The sequence below is a fragment of the Anabrus simplex genome, chromosome 2 (assembly GCF_040414725.1).
Source record: "Anabrus simplex isolate iqAnaSimp1 chromosome 2, ASM4041472v1, whole genome shotgun sequence".
In the NCBI taxonomy this organism is placed as follows: domain Eukaryota; kingdom Metazoa; phylum Arthropoda; class Insecta; order Orthoptera; family Tettigoniidae; genus Anabrus; species Anabrus simplex.
The window spans coordinates 400810668-400823790 of NC_090266.1; positions in this window are offsets into that span (position 1 = coordinate 400810668).

Here is a 13123-nt window from a genome sequence, read left to right on the forward strand (position 1 = left end):
AATAATAATAATAATAATAATAATAATAATAATAATAATAATAATAATAATAATAATAATAATAATATTAATAATAATAATGGTAGGCTAATTTGAGTATCGTATTATTTGAACCTGCTCAAATAGGCTTGCATCAGAATAATATATTTAATAATAATCCTGTTGGAGGTCAAATACTGGGCTAATAAGGGAGTCTACAGCACTGCCAATAACAATGCTTTCATATTAACACATTCAGTAAAAAATCTGATTCGAATGTTGAAGTTTAATTCGCGAGATCGCTTACTTCTTACCCTGTTCTTGTGCGTTATTTAAAGCGTCTATATCTCTCGAGGGAATCACAATAAAACCTAATCATTATTATTAGAACAACAAACAATTATCACAAGAAATATCTCTGTTAAATTATAAGATATAATACACCAGCGATAGCCGTGGTTTATGCGCTAGCTTTTAAATTACTTGAAATATTCTTACACGCACGCAGGATATGGCTTTGTGCTTTTGTTCACAGTGCAGTTACTGTAGAAACGGTAAATGACTGAGTTAAGAGAGAAGTATAGAGACCTGCACTTAACAGTATATTTACAACTAGCAAGATACCTGTGCTTCGCTACAGTATTATACTGAAGTTTATAATTGAATGCTTATTGTTTTATACATAATCCGCCGAAATTCGCGATCCGACTCGTTTTCTAATAGATTACGGCAAGTTTCCTCCCAATTTTCAATCTTTCTTTCCAGCAATCGATTTCGTACTTGCCGGGCTAGGTCCAGGTATTCCACCCGGTCAGTTGTGTCCCTAAATCTTGGCGGTACTGAACCCGCGGCTGGACTGCATTCTTAGTCATTCCCCGTCCACGAACCGTTTCCAGCGCGGTCCGCACATTTGACGACGGTCCAGAACATTATTATTATTATTATTATTATTATTATTATTATTATTATTATTATTATTATTATTATTATTATTATTATTATTATTAACATCTTGCGCAGACCAGCACGGTGGAACGTAGCCGGTATTGACAAGGAAACGTTCATTGATGTAATACGGAATGGAATGGAGAACATAACTCAAAAATGTTCTACTCGTAGAGGGAAAGAAGCAGCTGGTGTATGTGTTGAACTCACTATGCAGCTAATCCATCAAGCATGCAACGCCTCAATGCCCCGAAGGAGACAGCGAAATAGCAAGCGCCCAGCGTACTGGTGGACCGAAGAGATTGCTGAACTGAGAAAGAATTGTCTGCGGCTCCGACGCAGGGCTCAGAGGATGAGAGGCAGTCAAGAGAATACCTCAGTCACAGCGGAGTACAAGTCAGCGAAGAAGGAACTCCGTAATGCAATCAGAAAAAGTAAAGCCGATAAATGGTGGGCACTGGCTAAAGAAGTAGAAGATGATCCATGGGGACAAGGTTATAAGATTGTAATGAAGAAACTCGGGACATTTTCAACCCCGAGTGCGGATCCGCAAACAATTAAACAATTTGTGGATACACTATTCCCATACCATCCAGAGAGGATTGACTATGATGACGAAAAAGAACTGGATGATATACCCCTCTTCACTGTAGAAGAGCAGAATAGAGCTATTAGCTCTCTTAGAAACAAGCAAACTCCAGGACCAGATGGTATACCTACAGAAGTGTTAAAGATAATAGCAGAACTATGTCCAGAACTGTTGCTGAATATGTACAATCATTGCCTGCAAACGGGTGTTTTAGTCCCCGATGGAAAATGGCTCGTTTGGTTCTGATCAGCAAAGGAAAACTTGGCGGTTATAGACCTTTATGTATGCTGGACACAGCCGGAAAAGGCCTGGAGAAACTTCTGCAGCCCAGAATCCTCTCAGCAGTTCAACTAGCAGGGGATCTATCTGTTCGCCAACATGGATTTCGGAGAGGACACTCGACGCTAGATGCAGTGTGGGAGGTGGTGAATACAGCAGAAAGGCCACAAATGGGCAACCATCACTCCCGTAAATTGACACTTCTTGTGACCCTGGATGTGAAGAATGCCTTCAATTCGGCAAGATGGAGCGACATGTTGGTAGCTCTTGAGGAAACTTTCAAGCTACCACAATATATTATGCGCATAATGAGAGATTACTTCAAAGATCGCACTCTGTTGTATGATACGGAATATGGAGAAAAGACAAAACGCCTGACGGCTGGTGCAGCGCAGGGATCGATCCTTGGTCCAGATCTTTGGAACATAATGTATGATGGCTTGTTACGTTTGGAGATGCCAGAGGACACGAAGCTTGTGGTCTACGCTGATGATGTGTCCGCCTTGATAGTAGCTCGTAATGTTGAAATGGCTCAAATCAAACTGAACCAGGTGATGCGGCGCATAAAAGAATGGATGATGAACCACAGTCTGACATTAGCCGAACACAAAACGGAGATAGTTCTTCTGACGAGGAAAAGGATCGAAACTCTTGTACCAATGACTGTTGGAGAGTTCGTGATTGAAACATCTGCGAGCACAAAATATCTAGGAGTGACACTTGACTCCAAGCTCACATTCTGGAATCATATTCAGAGAGCGACAGACAAGGCAGTAAAATACATGACAACACTTAGCAGACTAATGGGAAATATTAAAGATCCGAAATCCAGCAAACGACGTCTTCTCATGTCGACGGTTCAGTCAGTGCTCTTATATGGCTCTGAAATCTGGGCAGAATCCTTGAGATTCGCTTGGTATCGGAGAAGGACAGCTGCCGTACAACGGAGAGCGGCTTTACGTATTTCATGCGCATACCGCACGGTCTCCGAACCTGCAATACTCACGGTGGCAGCAATAGCCCCAATAGACCTACTTGCATTGGAGCGACATGAAATCTGGCGAACCCAAGGAGAGCTGGGAAAGAAATGTGCAAAGAAGCGTGCCTTCAGTCAACGGATGAGGCGATGGCAACTCAGATGGGAAAGCGACCCTCGAGGCAAATGGACCAAGCGACTGATACCACGCTTGGATATCTGGGTTGAAAGGGCCCATGGTGAAGTAAATTACTACCTCACGCAGCTTCTAACAGGGCATGGATATTTCCGGAAATTCCTGCATAAAGTGGGCAGAGCGAATGACGCAGCATGCATATACTGTGAAGACATTGACGACGTATTTCACACCTTTTTTGTATGCGGCCATTAGACGATTCAGAGAAGATGTGTGGAAACTGAACTAGGAGAATTGATAGCAGATAATATTATTTCGGTGATAATGCGAAACCAGGAATCCTGGGATCACGTGGCAGTATACGTGGAGAATGTCCTTCGTCAGAAGAAGAAGGATTTGGAAGCATACGAACGTTCGTAAAGGAGAAATGAAGAAAGAAGACGTCTGAAAGACAAAGCACGATATCACCCTGAAGTAATGCGAGAGCGGTTCCGGGGTGATGATACACATCGTGGGAAAAGGGTGTGTGGTTTTTAGTGGGTAAGAATCCCACACACTTGTGGAGTGCGGACCCTTCACAAGTGTCTTTTGAAGATTTTCCACAATCCCCCGTAAAAAAGTATTATTATTATTATTATTATTATTATTATTATTATTATTATTATTATTTCTATTATTATTATTATTATTATTATTATTATTATTATTATTATTATTATTATTATTATTATTATTAGATGTTCTGGAACCCACAGCAAGATGCAAGGACACTACTTGGTGGTAAATTACATCTGCTGCCATTGTCATTGTTGACAATGTGACCAGTACCGTTGTCGCACGTAGGCAAATGTGCGGGATTTCTGGCGATACGAATGACATACTTCCGTGCAATACAGTATTGACCTTACTATAGAGGTGAACAATTGGACGGTCAATCTCATCCCTATCGTTTATTTTGAAGGTGTTTAAATTTTTTGTTTATGTGCCAGGAGAACCTACTCTAATCTAAGAATGTTCTCCGAGGGAAAAGATCGCTCTGGAAAACGAACCCAGGAAAGATTAAAACTGATGGGTTTATGATCAGAATAAGTACATCGAAAATCTACAGCCTGTTTCCAGTCATTCGACAGGGTCAGGAATGGAATGAATAAAGCCCTATCTAGCGGCGACAATCTGAATTGTGCCGGCTGCCGGAGCCTGTCGCACTCCTCTGGGACAATGAGTAATGAATGACAAATGAAATGAAATGATATTGGACAGTGTTGCTGGAATGAATGATGACAGGGAAAACCGGAGTATCGGGAGAAAAACCTGTCCCGCCTCCGTTTTGTCCAGCACCAATGTAACATGGAGTGACCGGGATTTGAACCACGGAACCCAGCTGTGAGAGGCTGGCGCGCTGCCGCCTGAGCAACGGAGTGTCCTTATAACTATATTATGAACATTAAAATCAATTGGTCTCACCTCCTTTTACACCCCACCGCGGTTAAGTTCTTTTGCTCCACGCCCTCCAAAAAAAAAAAAAAAAAGAAGGCGTGTTTCTTTATGTTTAAAGTAGATTCTAAACACAAATGTTCACGTCTATTACCCTCAGTTTTGAGATATAAGTATCCCCGGCAAAATATACTTGTTTCTTTAATAGTAAAGGATCATCTAAATTCCAATTATCACGATTCTAACTTCTTCAGTTTTAAATTTATGTGTCCTCATGAAAGGAATTCAACTCCTTTTCACTCCCGCTCCCCAAGATGATTCCCCCCCAACCAAAACGTTTTTTCTTTGTTTTTAAAGGAGATCCAAATACCAAAGTTCAAGTCTGTAACAACTTTAGTTTTTATTAGATGCAAGTATTGTCATACAATTAAGTAAATTAATTTTTCAATTCTTTCACCTCCCCCCCCCCCTACTTCATTCATTGGATTTTCCGAGAATACTTGTTTCTTTACTTTTAAAGCAGATCCCAGATATCAAATTTCACGTCTGTAACATATTCATTTTTGAGATATTAGTAGCCTAATTCAAATAATTCAACACCATTTTCAGTCACGTTTACCCCCTCCACCCAAGTGTTATTTCCAAAAGCTAAAAATACAAGTTTCTTTATTTTTAATAGAAATGAAAAGTGCCATTTTTCACTTCTGTAACATGTTAAGTTTTTTGAGATAAACTGTAGAAATTCTCATTTTAAAATTTCACCCCCCTTTTTAGTTCCCCTTTAGCGGAGTTTCAAAAACCAAATCACCTATGTTTCTTTACATATACAGGAGATTCCAAATACCAATTTTTACATCTGTAAACTTTTAAAGTTTTAAGATGTAGATACACTCATTTTAAAAATTCACTAATAAATTGAGATCTAAGAACGTTCTCCGAGGGAAAATTTATGCTCGTAATAAGTGCACGCAGTGGCGCACACCGAAACTACCTGCCTGAAACTGCTGTAGTCTGTTATCAAAGTATCAAAGAATTTAACCCTGCGTGCGTGGTGCCAATTAGCGCACGTAGTGTCGTTCTCGGAAATTAACAATATGCTATTACCGCTATCCGTCACCAAACAACTAAACTCTCCTACTACTTCGTATTCCCCTCCTATTCACGCGCACCTCTCTCACCCCCCCTTAATTTGGATTTTCCGAAAACGAAAAATACGTGTTCATTTATTCATTTTTTAAAGGATATCCCAAACACCAATTTTCAGGTCTGTAATACATTTCAGTTTCTGAGATATAAGTATCCTCATTAAAGGCATTCGACCCCTTTTTTACCCCTTTTCACCCTTCCTATTGGGATTTTCCGAAAAGAAAAAATGCGTGTTTCTTTATTTTTAATGATTCTAAATACCAACTTTTACATCTGTAAACTTTCAAAGTTTTGAGATACAGATACACCCATTTTAAAAATTCGTCCCATTTTCACCCTCCCATTAGTTGGATTTTCCAAAAACAAAAAATACGTATTCCGTGATTTTTAAAAGAGATCAAAAGGACCAATTTTCAGGTCTATAATATCTTCAGTTTCTGAGGTATGAGTACCGGTATCCTGATTAAAGGCATTCAACCGTTTTTTTTCACCCTTTTCTCCCCTCCTGTTGCGATTTTCTGAAAACAAAGAATACGTGTTTCCTTATTTTTAAAGAAGATTCTAAATACCAATTTTTACATCTGTAAACTTTATAAGTTTTGAGATCTAGATACACTCATTTTAAAATTTCACCCCCTTTTCACCTCCTTAGCGAAGGAATACCCAAAAATCCTCTCTTACCGAGCACCTACATCTTAATATGAATGTATCCTCAAAATTTCACTTCTTTATGTCCAGTAGTATTGGCTCGGCGATGATGAATCAGTCAGTCAGTCAGGACAAGTTACTTTATATATATATATATAGATTAACAGATACAGTAAATAATCTTATTCGCACGTAGAAGTTTATACGTTACTAAAAGATTGAATATTTTCTCCAGGGAAACATTACAAAACCTCTATGATTTTTATTAAAACAGCAAACGATTATAACGACGAAGTAGTTCTGTTGAAGTAGAAGACAGCATACAACGCCAGTAGCCGTGGTTTGGAGATTAGCTCTGTGGCATCCTGCTCAACTGGCCTATGTTCGCTTCTCGTGTCATACACCAATTTGAAGGTCTAGAGGTGGATGCTCTTAGTTTCAGATACAAATCTACGTAGTTATCTCCTTGAACATCGGAATTGTACAGGTATGTAGATCATGGCCGATTCCTGACAAATCCTAATAGCTTATTAAACATTATCTGCATAAGAGCTACTGATTATCACATATTTTCTATTGGTACTAAGCTAACGGGACTAATAACAATGATTTCCCGATCCTTTACATAAAACACTACTACAAACAACAAAACACCTCTGATGACCAGGCCGAGTCGCTCATACGGCAGAGTGTTGGCTGGCCTTTAGATTGGTAGTTGAATTCCAGTTTATTCCGGTAGAGCTTGAAAGTGCCGAAATACTCCATCCTCTTCCCAATAGATTTACGACCACGTAAAATGAATCATTCGAGACAAAATTCTGTCTTTTCGCTGTCTCCGTAAACCGTAAATATAGTAAGTAGAACATTAAACCAATAACATTATTCTTTATTCAACGTGGGTGGAGAAGGATTCAGGGTCATATTCTTCTTCTTATAATTATATTATCCTGTCAACTACATACGCGCGGTGGCAGTCTCCAGGTCTAACTACAGGCTACTGCTGACAACTGCTACCAAACTAATAAAAACTACAAAACAAATTAGTGTACGTGGTAACAATGAGCGCAGCGTACACGTGCGAATGCAGTGCTCTTTCTCTAGAAGTAATAGTAAAACAAATATGTCTTTTTTTCAAGTTGCTTTTCGTCGCACTGACACAGATATGAGTTATGGCGACGATGGGAGAGAAAAGGGCTAGAAGTGGTAAGGAAGCGGCCATGGTCTTATTAAAGGTACAGTTCCAGCTTTTGCCTGGTGTGAAAATGGGGAACCACGGAAGACCATCATCAGGGCTGCCGACAGTAGGGCTGGAACCCACTATCTCCAGAATACTGGATACTTGCCGCACTTGAGTGACTGCAGCTATCGAGCTCGGTAAAAGCAAAACGAATGAATGTGCATTATAGCAGTCTTCATATCGCCCATCTTTTTTATGCTCGTAATAAGTGCACGCAGTGGCGCACACCGAAACTACCTGCCTGCAACTGCTGTAGTCTGTTATCAAAGTATCAAAGTATTTAACCCTGCGTGCGTGGTACCAATTAGCGCACGTAGTGTCGTTCTCTGAAATTAACAATATGCTATTACCGCTATCCGTCACCAAACTACTAAACTCTCCTACTACTTCGTATTCCCCTCCTATTCACGCGCACCTCTCTCACGTTCTGGCTGCCACGTCCTGGCATCCACCTCCTGACTTCCACGTACCTCCACGCGCTGTCTAAAATACCAGGCTAACGCGCTGCAACTTCTTATTTCTTACCTATCGTAGAAGGATTGATCACCACCTGGCCTCTTCCCCAGCTAGTCCTCCACGCTCCTCGTGCATCAAGCCTGAGGGAGAGGAGGAGAACAACTGAAGAGGCTGTAATTTTTTGGGTGGACCGGGAGATGATCAACGGTGTAGAACCTTCTCACACCAACTCGGTCGCTAACCTGACCAATAGGGCTCCTCCATGGGGAGCATGTGATATTAGGCTAGGGACCATATGTTACATTATGACGTCATGACCTTGCCTGCGGTAAAAATGCTGACGCAGGAGATTTCTAATCCCCCGCAAAAATGCTCATTCAACTTCCATTGTTTTGAACCGGCCTTGACGTTACTACTAGCGTACATTTTCGTAGCTGCACGAGCATTTTATCCTATATCGTCGTAAATTAAAATCACATACAAATATTCCCCCGATCTGAACTGTGCCATGGTTAAGCGGTATGTGCTCAACGCTTGTCATGCCCGAGTTGTAAACATTATGTCACAGATCGGTCCTCCCCTGCCAACGAGGCTGCCTATCATGTGCTTCATCGTAGCTGCGCTGCCACTTGTACTTTGCTACCATTCAAGTCAGAACTTTTAATTTTTACCGATAAGTGCATAGTGATACAAGACAAATAACCAATAGTTATTTGTTTTGTCCCAGATTCCTGGGTGTTTGGACACTCCATCGTCTTGCATCTCGAGCCAGCATCCCTTTCCATCACTGATTTTCCTGTTATACTGTAGCGTAACGATGCAAACTACAGACATGAAACATGCGTCATTGTGATCATCTCCCCAGATGTATTACTTGCGTTAATTTGGTAGAGTGCACCATCAGCGCTCCACCCTGCGAATCATCTGTTTAATTTGTGAGGTTCCAAATTACGTTCCAGACTACAGTTTAATTTTAATTTCTTGCTGGACGTTTGTAACTGCACATAAATGAGGTATTACAATTGCCTTCATTGTTGATTACGCAGGCCGTCCTATAAACGTACTCACTTAGTGCACGGTTGTTTCTTCTAATAGGTGCAACTGATGTGAAGCGGTTCCATTAGACTAAGCTTTTCAGAAAGAAAATTCGTCCTGAAGTGTTACTGTAAGTATGAAAATGTCACAGACGTGCAGACACACTTCGGAATGGAGTTATATAGGGACCCTATAGCACAACGCACTTGTCTGAAGCAAACGGAACTGTTCACAAGGATATGGAAAATCACGTATACTCAGAAGACGTGGAAGAAAGGAGCATTCGCAGGTATCCCCTCTCCGTTCCCCTATTAAATCTGTACGGGAAACAGCCCGTGAGACAAGACTCCCGATGTCAAACGTCTGTCGAATTTTAAAGCGAGTCCATTGGAGATGTCATATTCCAATACCTACCCACACTCTAATAATTGAAGATGAATCTCCTCGGGGACTTAAATTTTGTGAATGATAGCGGAAGAAATGTGTACATGATGTTGCAAATCCAAACAAAGTTTTCTGGTATGTGGAGACGATCTGTCAGGTAAATAGTTCCATCAATCGACACCATTACACATACAGGGTGGCTGAAAATCTACCTGTGACTGTTGAGTACTATGTTAACCTACCAGAGGTTACTGTGTGGTATGATATATCAGCATTGGGAATCCTAGAACCATTATTTTTGACCGAAAATTTTGGGAGCCCTTTACCTAACTTTACTGAAGGAATGCCTTGGCCCGTACATTGGAGAGGTACCTGGTAACGAGAAGTGTTACTTCCAGAAAGATGGAGCACCCCAGCACTACCATCGTGATGTGAGAGCCTAACCCGTTGCCACGATTCCGAACACATTAATTTAGTGAAGAGGAAGCGCTGAATTCCCTGCGCGTTCCCCAGACCTCAAGCCAATTGACTTCTTTTGGGGGATACCACATGGATAAGGTTTATGATGCAAAACCCACAGAAAACAGGAAATTGCAAGACAATACTTCACAGCTGTTCCAAATACATTGCTTTATAACGTTATCGAGTGCATTGTTTAATTTTACAATCTGTGTGTGGAATATAATGGTGATCATTTCGAACATTTAAGAACAGGAAAGGTGGGCACTAAGCTTGTTCCTTTCTTTTGTGGACTTGGTTACTTTAGTTACCTATATTTAATTGAAATTAATTTAAATGAAAACGTTAACATTGTATCTATATTCATAATTAATTTATTTATTGTGTTTACAATGGTGATTACATATTTTGTGGCAGCCTGTATACAAAATAAGTATAGTCGATACGTATCCATCTAATAGTGCTGAGTACGCATTGATACTCCACATACGTCATGTACTTTGAATTTCTCACTTAATTATTAACGCGCGATTTATTGTTACCTCTAGGCCTATGTAAGGTAATCTCTGTCCGAAGTAGGTACCTACTAGAAAGGCGCAAACGTATTGCATATTAATCAGCTTTACGGTAATTAAATACTGATTTCAATATTATTATTACTTTTATTACTTTGTCAGTAATATGGCCTTCTTTCTAGTCATGCCATCCTGGCATATGGTATAAGGATGTGCCGAAGTTCGAACTGGTGAGTTATTGAATTACTGAATGAGAATTCGAATGAAAATTGTGCCTCGGAAGACGTGTTATTGGATACAAATGTGAGACATGCAGCCTGGGATGGGTGAATCGGTGTCCTGTTGTAACAGTGTCCGTAGCTGTTAACGCACAAGGGAATCGATAGCTGAGTCCCTGTAAACAAAGTAATTTGCCCTCGCTATCAAACTAACAGTCACTTTTTGCACTCCAGCTGTCCTTCACATTTTTGCCATTGCAAGATATTATTTTGTAATTTGTTTAGTGCGCTCGTGTCTGCTCAGTTTCATGTTATGAAGTGCGTGCTTTTCTTGGCGACAGTTGCGTCGAGAAAAACCACTGACTAACTGAAGGCGTTTCCTTGATGAATGAAGTTCCATGCTACAAGAAGTGTTGATATTTAGGGAGAAGGAGGAGATGAGAGGCAGCGGAAGGAGTCGTCAAGCTGAAGACAGCTAAGAAGAAAATGCCATAAAATCGTTACTGTGCTAAGTGTTTTCTTATTCACGGTTTCCCGTCTATGCGTAAGCGAACTTTGCAAGGAACTATTGAAGTTTTAACAAAGTTTACTATTAACGGTATTAATTTTCATCCGTAATTACATTATGTAAATGATATGTCAAAAGCGTGGGTTTTTTAAGCTCAGACGCCTTCTCTTTTATCCAAAAGGAAATCTATGTTAAGCTTCTACATGTTCCTGCAACTAATTCCCGTAAGTATTTTCTTCTCGAGAAGGAATGGTGTGCAAGGTATGAACTGTCAGAATTTTCAACATAATTCAAACTTACAATTCATCACTGTGTTTTGATGACAGTCATTTTAATTGACTGGTATTCCTCTGAGAAGGTAGGAGGTTGAATAAAATGAAAAAAAAATCATCGAACCCTCTACTAAATTACTAATCCTGCAACCCGATTGATCTTCATGAGGATGCAGTTTCTTTTAGTATTGCGCACATGCTTTCATAACAACATAACTGCATGCAACAATGTTATTTCTAGCTTCAAGAAAGAACTGATGACTGCAGACAATTATACCTTTATCGTAACCTTCATTAAAATGTTTTCAACCGTTTGGCGTGACGTCGCTACAGAATTCTTAGGAGGGAAAGTAATGGATACTGTTTGCCAGGCATTATGCAATTTGAAATGAATCGCCACACAAAGGCACAAAAGTATATAAAGTAGTGCTGGATAATGTAACAGTAGCCTGCATAGTGAACTAAACTTTAATGCATCAGCAGGACTTCTCTTCGACTGCATTTTGGTAACCATGCCCTACATGAATAAGACTAGAAAACATTCAGAAACCGAGCTATATGGCCGTGCGCTTTGGGTCGCGTAGCTGTGAGCTTGCACTTTAGAAATAGTGGGTTCAAATCTCACCACTGACAACCCTGAAGAGGGTTACCTATTTCTATTTTCACGCCAGGCTAATGCCGGGGTTGAAATTGAATTAAGGCATGGATGTCGCCATCGCAACTTCTCCATACTTTCGCCAAAAGTCTTCGATGCAATACCGTGACTTTGAGAACCAGCAAAAAATTACAAAAATTGACAAAAATCTGAACCAGAACAACGTTTTTAACCATGTACTAGGGTTGTTAAATACAGTGTTATTCTAGAGGTTTAACGTTTCGCTAGTACAGATATTATTTTTGTGACAGTAGAAGAGGAAAGGATTAGGACTGGGACAGCAGTGTCCGTAGCTCAGGTGTATGTCTGGTGTCTCCTTTCTCTGCAACTTTTCCCACCCTGGTGATTTCATTTGTGCGATTTGCGTCGTACACGTGGAATTGGCCCAGTTTTACAACCTCACCCCTTCCTGATCCCAATCCTATATGAAGGGATGTATTTTATTAATACCTGCTTCTGTAATGGCGTATGGTGTAGTTTGTTGTGCGTAATTGAAGAGGTGTATGTTAGGACGAACACAAGCACTCAGTCCTCGAGCCAGATTAATTAACTGGTCGTGGCTAAAATCCTCGGTCCTGCCAGGAATCCAATTCCCTCTGAACTACAGATCACTACGGCTAAGAAGCCGGACTTGCATTTTTCTGCTGTGAAAATGGGAATCTACGATTACCACATGCATAACTTCTAAAAGCAATGTTTGAAGCTAGCACGACCAAATATCTACACCTGCAAGGTTAGTATCGTGTACAAAACTCGCTCCAAAAAACTATAATAATGTTCATTCTTGAGGTGTGGTGGGTGCATTACAGGAAGATCCCTTAAAACAACCAAATGCCAAACAAAACTTCTTCTGACACCGAAATATACATACTGTAAAATAAAGCTTAGGCTATATAATTAAAGCAAAAAAGGAAACATGATTTCCAAGTAGCGTAAAAACCCCTGGAGCAGTGGAAACAATAATTATAGTACGCTTAGTGTCAATCTTAAATATCTAAATTATCATGGTTAAATATTATTGTAATATAATATAATATTTTACATTTATGTTCGCAGTATCACACTCTTTACCAATGGTCATGTGACACATCTCTTTCGGGCACATGGTAGCCTACCTGCGTTCCAGCCGTTTGATTTGTGTAACAATTTAGTTATTTAAGTCGTTCTGTCATTTACTTCAGCATTAGGCTTTAGGAGCTTGGCTATAATTAAAAAGACCTGTACGTTAAATATACGTAAATGGAATACAAAG